This window comes from Erigeron canadensis, unplaced genomic scaffold, assembly GCF_010389155.1.
Source record: "Erigeron canadensis isolate Cc75 unplaced genomic scaffold, C_canadensis_v1 Conyza_canadensis_unscaffolded:146, whole genome shotgun sequence".
NCBI lineage: Eukaryota > Viridiplantae > Streptophyta > Magnoliopsida > Asterales > Asteraceae > Erigeron > Erigeron canadensis.
The window spans coordinates 21,248-35,926 of NW_025215544.1; the positions used below are offsets into that span (position 1 = coordinate 21,248).

At 37.2% G+C, this 14,679-nt stretch overlaps 2 long non-coding RNA genes across 2 annotated transcripts; both read right to left on the reverse strand.

Moving 5' to 3' along the window:
- Positions 1 to 252: 252 nt before the first annotated feature.
- Positions 253 to 1,137, reverse strand: LOC122584238. The gene is made up of 2 exons (XR_006321489.1): positions 1,098 to 1,137; positions 253 to 380 (listed from the first exon to the last, which is right to left on the reverse strand). It is a non-coding gene; the product is annotated as an uncharacterized LOC122584238 (long non-coding RNA).
- A 9,722-nt stretch (positions 1,138 to 10,859) lies between these two features.
- Positions 10,860 to 11,757, reverse strand: LOC122584237. Its single transcript, XR_006321488.1, has 2 exons — positions 11,718 to 11,757; positions 10,860 to 10,987 (listed from the first exon to the last, which is right to left on the reverse strand). It is a non-coding gene; the product is annotated as an uncharacterized LOC122584237 (long non-coding RNA).
- Positions 11,758 to 14,679: the final 2,922 nt, after the last annotated feature.

The window sequence follows — 14,679 nt, forward strand, 5'->3', positions numbered from 1 at the left end:
AGGTCGAGCTAGACCTGTTCGGGGTTGGATTTGGACGCATTTTGATCAAAAACGACGATTTCGATGCGATTTTTGTTAAAACGACGTAGATTGTGGCTAGCCAATTCATACCCATGGATCTTGGATGTAACACCCCGACTAAGGCGGAAACACGAGATGCCACAGAACGACATGGTACAAAAGATTTAAATATAAAACATCAACTCAAGTTTTCAAATGACATTCAAAATCCAAAAGATTACAAATTAAAGATGACGTCCAAATCCATTACACAACCAAATTCATAATTAAAATGATTAAATGTTTGCAATACTCGTCCAACCATACAAGCATATTAGAGTCCAAAAGGGTGGTCCACGCTACGCACCTAAATCTTTAACCTGAAAAGCATGAAGAAGAAGAAGTGTCAACTACGAGAGTTGAGTGAGTTCATAGGTTTTTAACTAACAACATAAAGTGTATATATATATATCCATCATAACCAAAAATTTGAGAGTCACCAAAATTTCCATGTATACCTCCAATGTCGCATTTGGAAAGCGTATGTTCCACTTACTATAATCAATGTAGTAAAATTTCTATCATATAACCACGAGGGTATAATTCAATCAACCTTGATGAGTAAATGCTTGAGCCACTACTACTACCATTTTTTTCGAAGTCCAATAATAAATAGATAAATCTTGCACGAGCTGTCAATCAAGTGCCGTAACAATAATAATAAAAAGGGGTAGCTAAGTAAGGTAGCTAGAACACCCGTGGTCGGACTGGAAGTGGAGGTTGTCACAAAGACAACCAACCTTCCACCGTTACACAATTGGGTGGGTGGACGAAACCTAGTTGCGCAACTAACTAACTACAGGCCTCCATAATCGGAGTAAATAGTAGTGAACCGAAGAAAGCGGTTTGACAGAACTCAAGCTCATCATATAAATCATTTATCATAATGAACATACGAAACAATTTCATTTCATAATCATAATATCAAGAATCATTTCATATATTTGTAATAATAAAAGCAATTTAGCTTATATATCATGCTTTTCACCCCGATAGTTAAAACACATAAAATAGTTTGAAAGGGGGCTATGACTCACTTGAATTGAGAGTGAAAGAGGGCTGATCAAAAGTGAGATCTCCGGCTAGTGGTGTCTTTCCTCAAGCAAGCCTAAACCATGGTATTCGAAATATGCACAACGTAAGTGTGTGTCGCATGACTAGTAAACTAGATCATGAGATGTATGCTAGTAGACTTGCCCAACTTTGGTTGTCGTTTAAATTATGGAATTCAATTACATTATGTTGTTCGCCTCATTTGGTTGGAAGACATTTGGTAGTAAAGGTCATTCATACGATTTTGTTCGGTTATTGGAATTTCGGTAGTTTAACTTTGTATTATATATATTTTCCATTGCATGCTTTGTTTAATACCCATATTTGACATTTGTGTTCTCATAATATTAATGTTAATATATGTTACTGATTTATAATTATTTCTTTAATTTAATATTATTTAATTAATTTATTTACTTATTTTATTGGTTTATTAATTAAACAATTCCTTATAATTATTTTTAAGTCCTTAAATTACCTCTAAAATTCATAGATAATTATAGATGGATTATCTACTGATTTTCAAGCCTTTTTATTTGTAACATTGTGATTCTTATATTTATTTGTGCCTTATTTCTATTTATTTAATCATAATGATTAATTAGTGACTTTTACTTAATAATTTACTTTTAAATTGTATAGTTCTTGTTCCCTTGCTTGTAGTTATTTTTCCCCAGTAGGTTTTGGTCACTTTTATCATTGGTTAAGTGGCTTTGATCAGATTCATGGTTTATATAGTTTATTTATTAATTTATATACCTCTTAATTACCATTTTAATTCATTAAATCATAGAAATCCTTACAAATCACCACAAGATTTTTAGTCCAAAAATTCCAGCCCTTTTTAGGCACCTTTTATCAATAAAAATCTGTAACCATTCAACCTCTCTTGTGTCTTGCTTAAATTGAGGATTTTATAATTGAAAATCGTTTACCGAAATAGTGATTTTAGCCTCATTTCTTAGGCTATTAAGGTACTTCAAAATGGATTTTCATCCTAAATTCAACATTCACAGTAAGTTCATCATATTTTGGTGGTTCAAGTCGTGATGGTGGTGGTGGTGTGATATGTGCAATTTAGTGCTTTCGGTTAGTGATTATTTGACCCGAAAAGACGGTTTTTGAGCTTATTCTTGCCATGCATCAAATGAATTGAGTTTTATACTTTTAATATGTCATATTTCCAGTATGTTCATCACATTTTCATGGTCATAAAGTTATGGTGCATGTGTGTGCTCAAAATGCATTTTAACAAGCTTTCGGTTTTCGATTTCAAGCATATTTTAACTTGTTTTGACCCAAGCTTTATATAATTGATATTTTGTGAATTTTTCCAGAATATTTGCATGACTTTTAACCTATTTTTCAGTTGACACAAGTCTAGCTTCACCTCATAGTCCAAACAACCATCCAACTTTCTTAAATCTAGCATGCATGTAATCATCTCATCATTTTTAACAACAAATCTTTATCCAACAACAATCCATCAACATAAAAATGTATTTTTATGAAATTTTCCAGAAATATACATAAACATTATATAAAATATGTTCATCTTTTTATATAAAAAGTTACTTTACAACTAATCAACACATATCCACCTTTTTGATGCTAACTTTCATAGATCCAACACTTTATCAATAAAATCTATATTTTTATAAATATTTCCAGAAATATTAACTTCATAATATGTATGAATATATCCATCTTTCAAAGGAAAAATCATATCAAAAGCTATATAATATGTAACTACACTTTTGGGTCTTTAACTAGTTGAATCCTTGGATCTTTCTTCATGGATTCAACATGCATGAGCATGGAAAGAAGGATCCTATCAACTTTGCCCTCACCAAGTGTATATTCAAGAGAAACATGAAGAAAACATGGACTTTTGATAAAACCTTTTTAATATGAACTAGAATAAGATTAATCTAACAAAGAGATGAAGATATATACCCTTGAAGAACACTTTGAGATGAAGAAAAGATGGCAGAAAATCGTGGCCTTTCTTGAACCAAATAACCCTTGATTCAACCTTATATTAACCCTTAAACCTTAGCTTAACACCACCCTTGCTTAATCTAATCTAAACCCTTATTATTAACAAGTTTTTAGATGAGTTTAGCTTTGTTCTTCCCTTTGTTTTGTGGCTGCCGAAATCAAGAAGAAGAGAGGGAGGAGAGGAGAGTTTTTGAGAGAGAAAATAAAGTTGGTGTGTGTAGAAAGTGAAGAGTGTGTTTTGTGTGAGTTTCAAGGGGGAGTTGGAAGGAGTAATATTCAAAATGTGGAGTGTGAGAGGGGGGAAAGGGGCCGGCCATGGGGGGGGAAATATTGAAGAGTTTTTATTTTTTTTTTTGTATAAAATTAGTGTATAAGTATAAGTGTAAGTATATGTAAATTTGTATTTGTTTTGTAGGTGTTTAGTTAGTTAAATGTAAGTATTTGGTTGTTTTAGTTAGGAATATGTATATATGTGTATAAGTCATGTATATTTATGTGTATGGATATATTTTTGTATTTTTAGTTGATTACATAGGTCATTGGTTGTAGATTTGTATTAATTTTTAAGCTTATATGCTTACTTATTAAGTTTTCGACGCTTTTACGTACATAATTCTTCCAATTATATTTTTAGTTGAAAATTTTTATTTATCATGATCATATCTTCTTGATTTGGTTTTATTTTTGATTTGTTGGGCATTCCATAGGAATTTTTGATTGGTATCTCAATTTGGGAGTCTTAAGTTGTTATTATCGTATCGATTGATCACCTCTAAAAATTTTCGTTCCGAGGTATTTTCGTTAGGAAATTCTTATACATATTATTAGCTTTAGATTACTAATTTGGGGCATTACCTACTAGCTTCAAGTATAACTATGGCTTGCGGGAACATAGATAACCTAACTAGCACATATATAATATTAAAAGTACGGTTGTTACATCCTTACCCCCTTAGAAGAATTCCGTCCCGGAATTTGAGTTTGCTTAGGGAGTAAGTGCGGATATTTCTCACGTATGAAGTCCTCGCGCTCCCATGTAAATTCGGGTCCGCGCTTTGTATCCCATCTGACTTTAACTATAGGGATCTTGCTCCTCTTAAGGCGTTTCTCATCGCGGTCAAGAACTTCTATTGGCTCCTCGCGAAATTGGAGCTTATCTTCCACTCGTAGTTCCTCGAGTGGAACTACTTTCGAATCATCCGCCACGCATTTCTTTAAATTTGACACATGGAAAGTGTCATGAACATCTCCCACTTCTTGGGGTAATTTCAACTTATAGGCCACGGGGCCTATTCTAGCCACAATTTCAAATGGCCCAATGTATCGAGGACTTAACTTTCCTCTCTTACCAAATCTCACTGTTCCTTTCCATGGCGACACCTTTAGGAGCACTTTGTCGCCGACTTCAAATTCTAGGGGCTTCCTTCTTTGATCCGCATAACTCTTTTGCCGATCTCTGGCGGCTTTAAGCTTTTCTTTAATGATAGCTACTTTGTCCGTTGTTTCTTGGACAAAATCGACGGTAGCTAGACTTCTTTCGCCCGTCTCTATCCAACACATCGGAGACCTACACTTGCGTCCATATAAAGCTTCAAACGGTGCACATTGTATGCTAGAGTGATAGCTATTATTGTATGTAAATTCAGCATAAGGCAAGTGCTCATCCCAGCTTCCATTAAATTCTAATGCACAGGCTCTTAACATATCCTCCAACGTTTGTATTGTTCGCTCACTTTGTCCATCCGTTTGAGGGTGGTAAGCCGTGCTTAATGCTAGTGTTGTGCCCATAGCTTCTTGCACGTGACCCCAAAAACGTGAGGTAAATCTACCATCCCGATCGGATATTATGGACAAAGGCACGCCATGTAGTGTTACAATCTTCTCGACGTACAAGCGAGCTAGGCGCTCGGTGTTCCAATCTTCTTTGATGGGGATGAAATGGGCTGATTTCGTAAGACGATCAACAATCACCCATATAGCATCATGACCTTTCTTTGTTCGAGGCAATTTTGTCACTAGGTCCATTGCTATTTGCTCCCACTTCCATTCGGGAATCTCTGGCTGCTTTAAAAGACCAGATGGCTTTTGGTGCTCAGCTTTGACCATCGCACAAGTCATGCATCGGCTCACATATCGGGCTACGTCCCCTTTCATTCCAGGCCACCAAAAATCCTTTCTTAGGCCTTGATACATCTTATCCGCGCCTGGGTGAATTGAATATTTCGTATTGTGAGCCTCATTCATAAGTACATCCCTTAAACCATTTACCTTCGGTACCCAAGCTCTTCCCTTGAAGTATAAGATTCCTTCATCATCCTTGTCAAACCTCATTTCCATACCGCACAAGGCTTCATCCTTAATGTTCTTCCCTTCAAAGGCCTTTGCTTGGTCTCCTAAGAAACGATCTCTTAGAGACATTCTTACTTGTAAGTAGCTGATTCTTGCCCTTGGCACCTTAGTATTCACCTTCCTACTAAGTGCATCGGCAACGACGTTTGCCTTCCCCGGATGGTACTTGATTTCACATTCATAGTCATTCAGCAGCTCCATCCATCTCCTTTGCCTCATATTCAACATCTTTTGATCAAAGATGTGTTGCAAGCTTTTGTGGTCGGTGAATATGGTGCATTTAGTGCCATAGAGATAATGTCGCCATATCTTCAAGGCGAATACTACGGCTCCTAACTCCAGATCGTGTGTCGAATAATTTTTCTCATGTGGCTTCAATTGTCTAGACGCGTAGGCAATGACCTTGTCTCTTTGCATAAGCACGCATCCAAGTCCTTTATTCGACGCATCACAATATACCACAAATCCTTCCATTCCATCCGGCAACGCTAGTATGGGTGCTTCACACAACATGTTCTTAAGCGTTTGGAACGCTTGCTCTTGATCTTCACCCCATATGAATTCTCTTGACTTTTGGGTCAATTGGGTCAGAGGTACCGCAATTTTAGAGAATCCTTGGATGAATCTTCGATAATAACCTGCCAATCCTAGGAAGCTACGCACTTCCGTTGGCGTCTTTGGTGCCTCCCACTTCTTAATCGCCTCTATCTTAGATGGGTCGACGTGAATTCCTTTTTCGTCTACGAGATGTCCAAGGAATTGAACTTGGCGGAGCCAAAATTCACACTTAGAAAACTTAGCATACAACTTCTCGTCTCTAAGTAATTGCAATATTATTCTTAAATGCTTCTCATGTTCATCCTTACTACGAGAATATATCAAAATATCATCAATGAATACTATGACGAATTTGTCCAAGTATGGCCTACAAATTCGGTTCATTAGATCCATGAAAACGGCGGGCGCATTTGTGAGACCAAATGGCATCACCAGAAACTCGTAATGCCCATAGCGCGTTCTGAAAGCCGTTTTAGGTACATCTTCTTCTCGTACCCTCAACTGATGATAGCCGGATCTAAGATCGATTTTCGAGAAATGCGACGCTCCTTGAAGTTGATCGAACAAATCGTCTATTCGTGGCAGCGGATACCTATTCTTGATCGTCAGCTTATTCAACTCCCTATAGTCTATGCACATCCTCAGAGATCCATCTTTCTTTTTGACAAAAAGAATTGGAGCACCCCATGGCGAAGAACTAGGTTGGATTAAGCCTTTATCAAGCAATTCTTGCAATTGCTCAGAAAGTTCTCGCATCTCGGAGGGCGCTAACCTGTACGGTGCTTTAGCTACGGGGGCTGCCCCGGGAACTAAATCAATCATAAACTCCACCTGCCTCGTGGGTGGGAGTCCAGGTAGTTCGTCAGGGAACACATCTAGAAAGTCCCTAACCACCATGACCTTATGAGGGTCCTTACTTTTTACTTGCTTATCCACTACTTGTGCCAAGTATGTGTGATATTCCTTACGTAAATATTTCCTTACTTTCATAGATGACACTATCTTGGTTTGGACCCCCGCCCTATGGCCTTGTATTATAAGCACCTCATCATTATCTAAGGGAATTTTAATGACCTTTTCATGGCAAAGTATTTCTGCACGCATCTTAGACAACCAATCCATTCCTACTATCACATCAAAACTTCCTATCTCAATGGGAATCAAGTCTATACTATAATCCTCCTCGTCTAAAGTCAACATACAATCAAAAATAATTTCCTTGGCCTTATACTCGTTTCCATTAGCATATTCGATATAGTAAGTTTCATCAAGCTCACTAGGTTTCTTACCAATCATTTCCTTAAATTCAAAAGAAATAAAACTTCTTTCGGCTCCAGAATCAAATAGCATAGAGGCATAAACATTATTTAATGGAAACGTACCTACGATGACATTTGGGTCATCACGTGCCTCATTCGCACCCATGGCATACACGCGTCCTCTAGCTTGACCTCCTTGGTTCCCACGATTCTGGTTGGCATTGATTCCTTGATTCCCATTGTTTGCTTGATTTCCTCCATTACCTCGGTTCACTTGATTCCCATTATTGCCTCGGTTTGCTTGGTTCCCACGATTTCCAACATTCCTATAGTTGCCACGGTTTCCATTTCCATTCCCTCGATTGCCTTGAGCTCGTCCCAACCTAGGACAAGCATTCCTCCAATGCTCCGTGCTTCCACATTCATGACAAGTTCCCCGGTTTCCTCCAACTCTTGTTCCCCTACGGCAAGTGGCAGCAAGGTGTCCAAATGAGCGGCAAATCGAGCATAGCCTACATTCCCCCTGATGGGTGTTGCCACATCGGTTACATCTTTGTGCCGCACCATTGGTGATTCCATAATTCCTTACAATCTTTTGCCTTTTATCAGGCCCATTCCCCTTACGATCACCAAATCGGCTTCCTCCTCCTTGCCTTGAACTTGACTCGCCTCGCGAGTATTTCCCAGTCCTGACCAAGTCATTAACCAATCTTGTTGACAAACTTATTGCTTCTTCCAGTGTGGTGGGGTTTGCTGCCGTGACCATCAATCTTACTTCCGGTACCAATCCGTAAATATACCTCTCAACTTTCTTGGCTTCAGTAGTCACCATATCAGGTACCAGCACACACAACTCGTGAAAACGAATCGCATATGTCTCTAACTCCATTCCTTTCATGGCATGGTTCCAAAACTCAATTTCCAGCTTTTGGACGGCAGGTCTAGGGCAATACTCCCTTTTCAATTCCTCCTTGAGCTGCTCCCAGGTCAAAGCATTCATCGTGGCGGCACCCCTCGTGGTGACTTGGAGGTTCCACCATGTGAGTGCCCTCCCCTGGAGCTTACTTGCCGCAAACTTGACGCGGTCGGCTGGCGCACAATCAATGATATTTAGGATTGCCTCCATGCTTTGAAACCAAGTAAGTAACCCAACGGGACCCTCCGTCCCATAGAACTCTTTGGGGTTGCAAGACGTAAAAGTCTTGTAAGCATTTCGGTCAGTGGCGTTTCCTCCACCTTCTTGCCTTCTTGCCAAGTTGATGGTAGCAGTCACGTTCTCAGCGATTTGAGTGGCAATGTTTGGCATGGCAGCATTGATTTGTTGAGATATGAGAGTCGCCAACTCAGCCCTTCGTTGAGCTTCTTCCTCTTGGCGTCTAGCCTCAGCGCTTGTCTCTTCAACGGTCCTTCGTGGTGCCATGTCTCTACAAAGGAGAACATAGTTTAGTCATTTGTATAAAGGATTATGTGACATGGACCCGACTCACAACTTCCGATCTCACACGTGTTCGTTTAGGTTACTTAGTGTAATAAGGCCACGTTTGTATGCATAGGTATACCTATATATTCCTAAATTCATTTTCCTTCCTTTAATCACAACCTACTTATCATTATGAATTACAAGTGGTTGGGTAAGCTTAAAGCATGTCCATCTTGTTTTTGGGCCTTTTGACAGATTTTTCCAGAATCTGTATACGAACTTGAAGCTCAAAAATGTGACCCAAGATGGACGAACTGGGCAAAACTCATAAAATATAAAATGTAGCCCCATGAGTTAGATTTCATCTCCAATTGGAATCAGGTCAAAAGACCAAATAGAACTCCAGATATGGCCGTTTTACCAAAAGTGGTCAGAACTGATTTCCTGCTGTAACTTTTCACTTTGTAACAAGTATAACCATAACACACATAGATTAACACATCATATAAAAGCAAAAAGGCATCAAGCTTCCATTCCAATGATTCAGCATCAGTTTACAAAATTGCCATAAGCCCACAAACAAGTGATCGTAGTCACACAATCACAAACAAGTTCAAGGAAATCACAACAAAGTACAAATAATTGTCTACCGAATAAGTTCATGAACAAAACATCCTTAGGGTCATTTCCTAAGCACAAGAACTACCACAATGGAACACACCGCTGCAAGAATACATCCCATTATGAATATCACTTCATAAATCCGGCGCACTCCATCTATTACCATGCCGGTATCTTCTCCCATTCGCCTCATGGCTCCCAAGGTTCTTTCCATCATGACTTCTTGATGTCGAACCCTCACTCGGGCATCCCTTAGCCCACCGGCTATGTCCCACACTCGTTCCCTTTCCTCCCGAGTCATACCCATGGGATGTGGAGGGGGTATTCCATAGACAGGACGGTGGGGGTTTTCTCCTAGTCTTGGCCCAAGGTGATAAGGATGATCGCGGGGGAGGCGTGGATGGAAGTATGGGTCGTGAGTTGGGAAGCGTCCATCGCTTACATTCATGGCCGCATTTTGTCTCGGCGGTGTGGGAGCTCTAGGGGCTGATGGTGGCCGTGGTGGAGTAGGCAAACGACGTACCGGTTGGCTAGAAGCAACGCTTCTAGCACCACCACCATTTGATGGGTCTTCCGTGGGCTCGGACTCCTCCTCCTCCTCTCGTTGTGGGGGCTGTTGGGAGTCCATTGTGGGCTCCGTCTCCTCGCTTTCTTCTTGTTCTTGTCGCCTCTCCCTGACCATGTCCACGAATGCATAAATGTCCCTTACTTGATTGGAGTTTCTTGAGGCTTCACTCCTTTGCGACATAATATTCCTACACAAGTCACATAAAGCATAAGATGACGACTCCACTTGACGCTTAGACGACCATTTGCAACCGACTTGACCATTGACGACCCATGTGACCATTTGCGGACAGCAAGACGACTTGACGGACCGAGACGACCTTAATCATTTGACGACAACCAACCAATTCGACCTACGACTCACAAGCTTGACAACCGAACAACATTATGAACATCCACCACCGACGTACCCAACAATAATTAGTAAGACTATCAACGACCAACTCGACACTCATGACCCACACGACCATTTAGAATCAACGAAATGACTAGAATTTAACTTGTGCATTATGTCTAAATAGGCAAAGTAATGCTAGCCAAGTGGGGGTATTAACTAAGGGTTCTAATAAGTAATGCAACCATTGGATTTGGTTATGTATCTTTTGCACCAAGAATCGTTTTAAAGCTTTATTTTCAAAAGACTCCTTTTTGAATATTCCTTAAACAACTATTTCGATCATTCCATATTAAATTTTTAATTAGGCATAGTTGATCAGGCTATGCATAAGTAAAACAAGAATACTTTATGATCAACTCAATTGTTTAAGAAATATTCGACTCGTTTTGAAAATACGTAGGTTATAGCAAAAATTCTCTATAACCTTGGCTCTTGATACCATTTTTCTGTAACACCCCGACTAAGGCGGAAACACGAGATGCCACAGAACGACATGGTACAAAAGATTTAAATATAAAACATCAACTCAAGTTTTCAAATGACATTCAAAATCCAAAAGATTACAAATTAAAGATGACGTCCAAATCCATTACACAACCAAATTCATAATTAAAATGATTAAATGTTTGCAATACTCGTCCAACCATACAAGCATATTAGAGTCCAAAAGGGTGGTCCACGCTACGCACCTAAATCTTTAACCTGAAAAGCATGAAGAAGAAGAAGTGTCAACTACGAGAGTTGAGTGAGTTCATAGGTTTTTAACTAACAACATAAAGTGTATATATATATCCATCATAACCAAAAATTTGAGAGTCACCAAAATTTCCATGTATACCTCCAATGTCGCATTTGGAAAGCGTATGTTCCACTTACTATAATCAACGTAGTAAAATTTCTATCATATAACCACGAGGGTATAATTCAATCAACCTTGATGAGTAAATGCTTGAGCCACTACTACTACCATTTTTTTCGAAGTCCAATAATAAATAGATAAATCTTGCACGAGCTGTCAATCAAGTGCCGTAACAATAATAATAAAAAGGGGTCGTGCCATGGAGACGACCTAAGTAAGGTAGCTAGAACACCCGTGGTCGGACTGGAAGTGGAGGTTGTCACAAAGACAACCAACCTTCCACCGTTACACAATTGGGTGGGTGGACGAAACCTAGTTGCGCAACTAACTAACTACAGGCCTCCATAATCGGAGTAAATAGTAGTGAACCGAAGAAAGCGGTTTGACAGAACTCAAGCTCATCATATAAATCATTTATCATAATGAACATACGAAACAATTTCATTTCATAATCATAATATCAAGAATCATTTCATATATTTGTAATAATAAAAGCAATTTAGCTTATATATCATGCTTTTCACCCCGATAGTTAAAACACATAAAATAGTTTGAAAGGGGGCTATGACTCACTTGAATTGAGAGTGAAAGAGGGCTGATCAAAAGTGAGATCTCCGGCTAGTGGTGTCTTTCCTCAAGCAAGCCTAAACCATGGTATTCGAAATATGCACAACGTAAGTGTGTGTCGCATGACTAGTAAACTAGATCATGAGATGTATGCTAGTAGACTTGCCCAACTTTGGTTGTCGTTTAAATTATGGAATTCAATTACATTATGTTGTTCGCCTCATTTGGTTGGAAGACATTTGGTAGTAAAGGTCATTCATACGATTTTGTTCGGTTATTGGAATTTCGGTAGTTTAACTTTGTATTATATATATTTTCCATTGCATGCTTTGTTTAATACCCATATTTGACATTTGTGTTCTCATAATATTAATGTTAATATATGTTACTGATTTATAATTATTTCTTTAATTTAATATTATTTAATTAATTTATTTACTTATTTTATTGGTTTATTAATTAAACAATTCCTTATAATTATTTTTAAGTCCTTAAATTACCTCTAAAATTCATAGATAATTATAGATGGATTATCTACTGATTTTCAAGCCTTTTTATTTGTAACATTGTGATTCTTATATTTATTTGTGCCTTATTTCTATTTATTTAATCATAATGATTAATTAGTGACTTTTACTTAATAATTTACTTTTAAATTGTATAGTTCTTGTTCCCTTGCTTGTAGTTATTTTTCCCCAGTAGGTTTTGGTCACTTTTATCATTGGTTAAGTGGCTTTGATCAGATTCATGGTTTATATAGTTTATTTATTAATTTATATACCTCTTAATTACCATTTTAATTCATTAAATCATAGAAATCCTTACAAATCACCACAAGATTTTTAGTCCAAAAATTCCAGCCCTTTTTAGGCACCTTTTATCAATAAAAATCTGTAACCATTCAACCTCTCTTGTGTCTTGCTTAAATTGAGGATTTTATAATTGAAAATCGTTTACCGAAATAGTGATTTTAGCCTCATTTCTTAGGCTATTAAGGTACTTCAAAATGGATTTTCATCCTAAATTCAACATTCACAGTAAGTTCATCATATTTTGGTGGTTCAAGTCGTGATGGTGGTGGTGGTGTGATATGTGCAATTTAGTGCTTTCGGTTAGTGATTATTTGACCCGAAAAGACGGTTTTTGAGCTTATTCTTGCCATGCATCAAATGAATTGAGTTTTATACTTTTAATATGTCATATTTCCAGTATGTTCATCACATTTTCATGGTCATAAAGTTATGGTGCATGTGTGTGCTCAAAATGCATTTTAACAAGCTTTCGGTTTTCGATTTCAAGCATATTTTAACTTGTTTTGACCCAAGCTTTATATAATTGATATTTTGTGAATTTTTCCAGAATATTTGCATGACTTTTAACCTATTTTTCAGTTGACACAAGTCTAGCTTCACCTCATAGTCCAAACAACCATCCAACTTTCTTAAATCTAGCATGCATGTAATCATCTCATCATTTTTAACAACAAATCTTTATCCAACAACAATCCATCAACATAAAAATGTATTTTTATGAAATTTTCCAGAAATATACATAAACATTATATAAAATATGTTCATCTTTTTATATAAAAGTTACTTTACAACTAATCAACACATATCCACCTTTTTGATGCTAACTTTCATAGATCCAACACTTTATCAATAAAATCTATATTTTTATAAATATTTCCAGAAATATTAACTTCATAATATGTATGAATATATCCATCTTTCAAAGGAAAAATCATATCAAAAGCTATATAATATATAACTACACTTTTGGGTCTTTAACTAGTTGAATCCTTGGATCTTTCTTCATGGATTCAACATGCATGAGCATGGAAAGAAGGATCCTATCAACTTTGCCCTCACCAAGTGTATATTCAAGAGAAACATGAAGAAAACATGGACTTTTGATAAAACCTTTTTAATATGAACTAGAATAAGATTAATCTAACAAAGAGATGAAGATATATACCCTTGAAGAACACTTTGAGATGAAGAAAAGATGGCAGAAAATCGTGGCCTTTCTTGAACCAAATAACCCTTGATTCAACCTTATATTAACCCTTAAACCTTAGCTTAACACCACCCTTGCTTAATCTAATCTAAACCCTTATTATTAACAAGTTTTTAGATGAGTTTAGCTTTGTTCTTCCCTTTGTTTTGTGGCTGCCGAAATCAAGAAGAAGAGAGGGAGGAGAGGAGAGTTTTTGAGAGAGAAAATAAAGTTGGTGTGTGTAGAAAGTGAAGAGTGTGTTTTGTGTGAGTTTCAAGGGGGAGTTGGAAGGAGTAATATTCAAAATGTGGAGTGTGAGAGGGGGGAAAGGGGCCGGCCATGGGGGGGGAAATATTGAAGAGTTTTTATTTTTTTTTTTGTATAAAATTAGTGTATAAGTATAAGTGTAAGTATATGTAAATTTTGTATTTGTTTTGTAGGTGTTTAGTTAGTTAAATGTAAGTATTTGGTTGTTTTAGTTAGGAATATGTATATATGTGTATAAGTCATGTATATTTATGTGTATGGATATATTTTTGTATTTTTAGTTGATTACATAGGTCATTGGTTGTAGATTTGTATTAATTTTTAAGCTTATATGCTTACTTATTAAGTTTTCGACGCTTTTACGTACATAATTCTTCCAATTATTTTTAGTTGAAAATTTTTATTATCATGATCATATCTTCTTGATTTGGTTTTATTTTTGATTTGTTGGGCATTCCATAGGAATTTTTGATGGTATCTCAATTTGGGAGTCTAAGTTGTTATTATCGTATCGATTGATCACCTCTAAAATTTTCGTTCCGAGGTATTTTCGTTAGGAAATTCTTATACAATTATTAGCTTTAGATTACTAATTTGGGGCATTACCTACTAGCTTCAAGTATAACTATGGCTTGCGGGAACATAGATAACCTAACTAGCACATATATAATATTAAAAGTACGGTGTTACATTGGAAATCCAG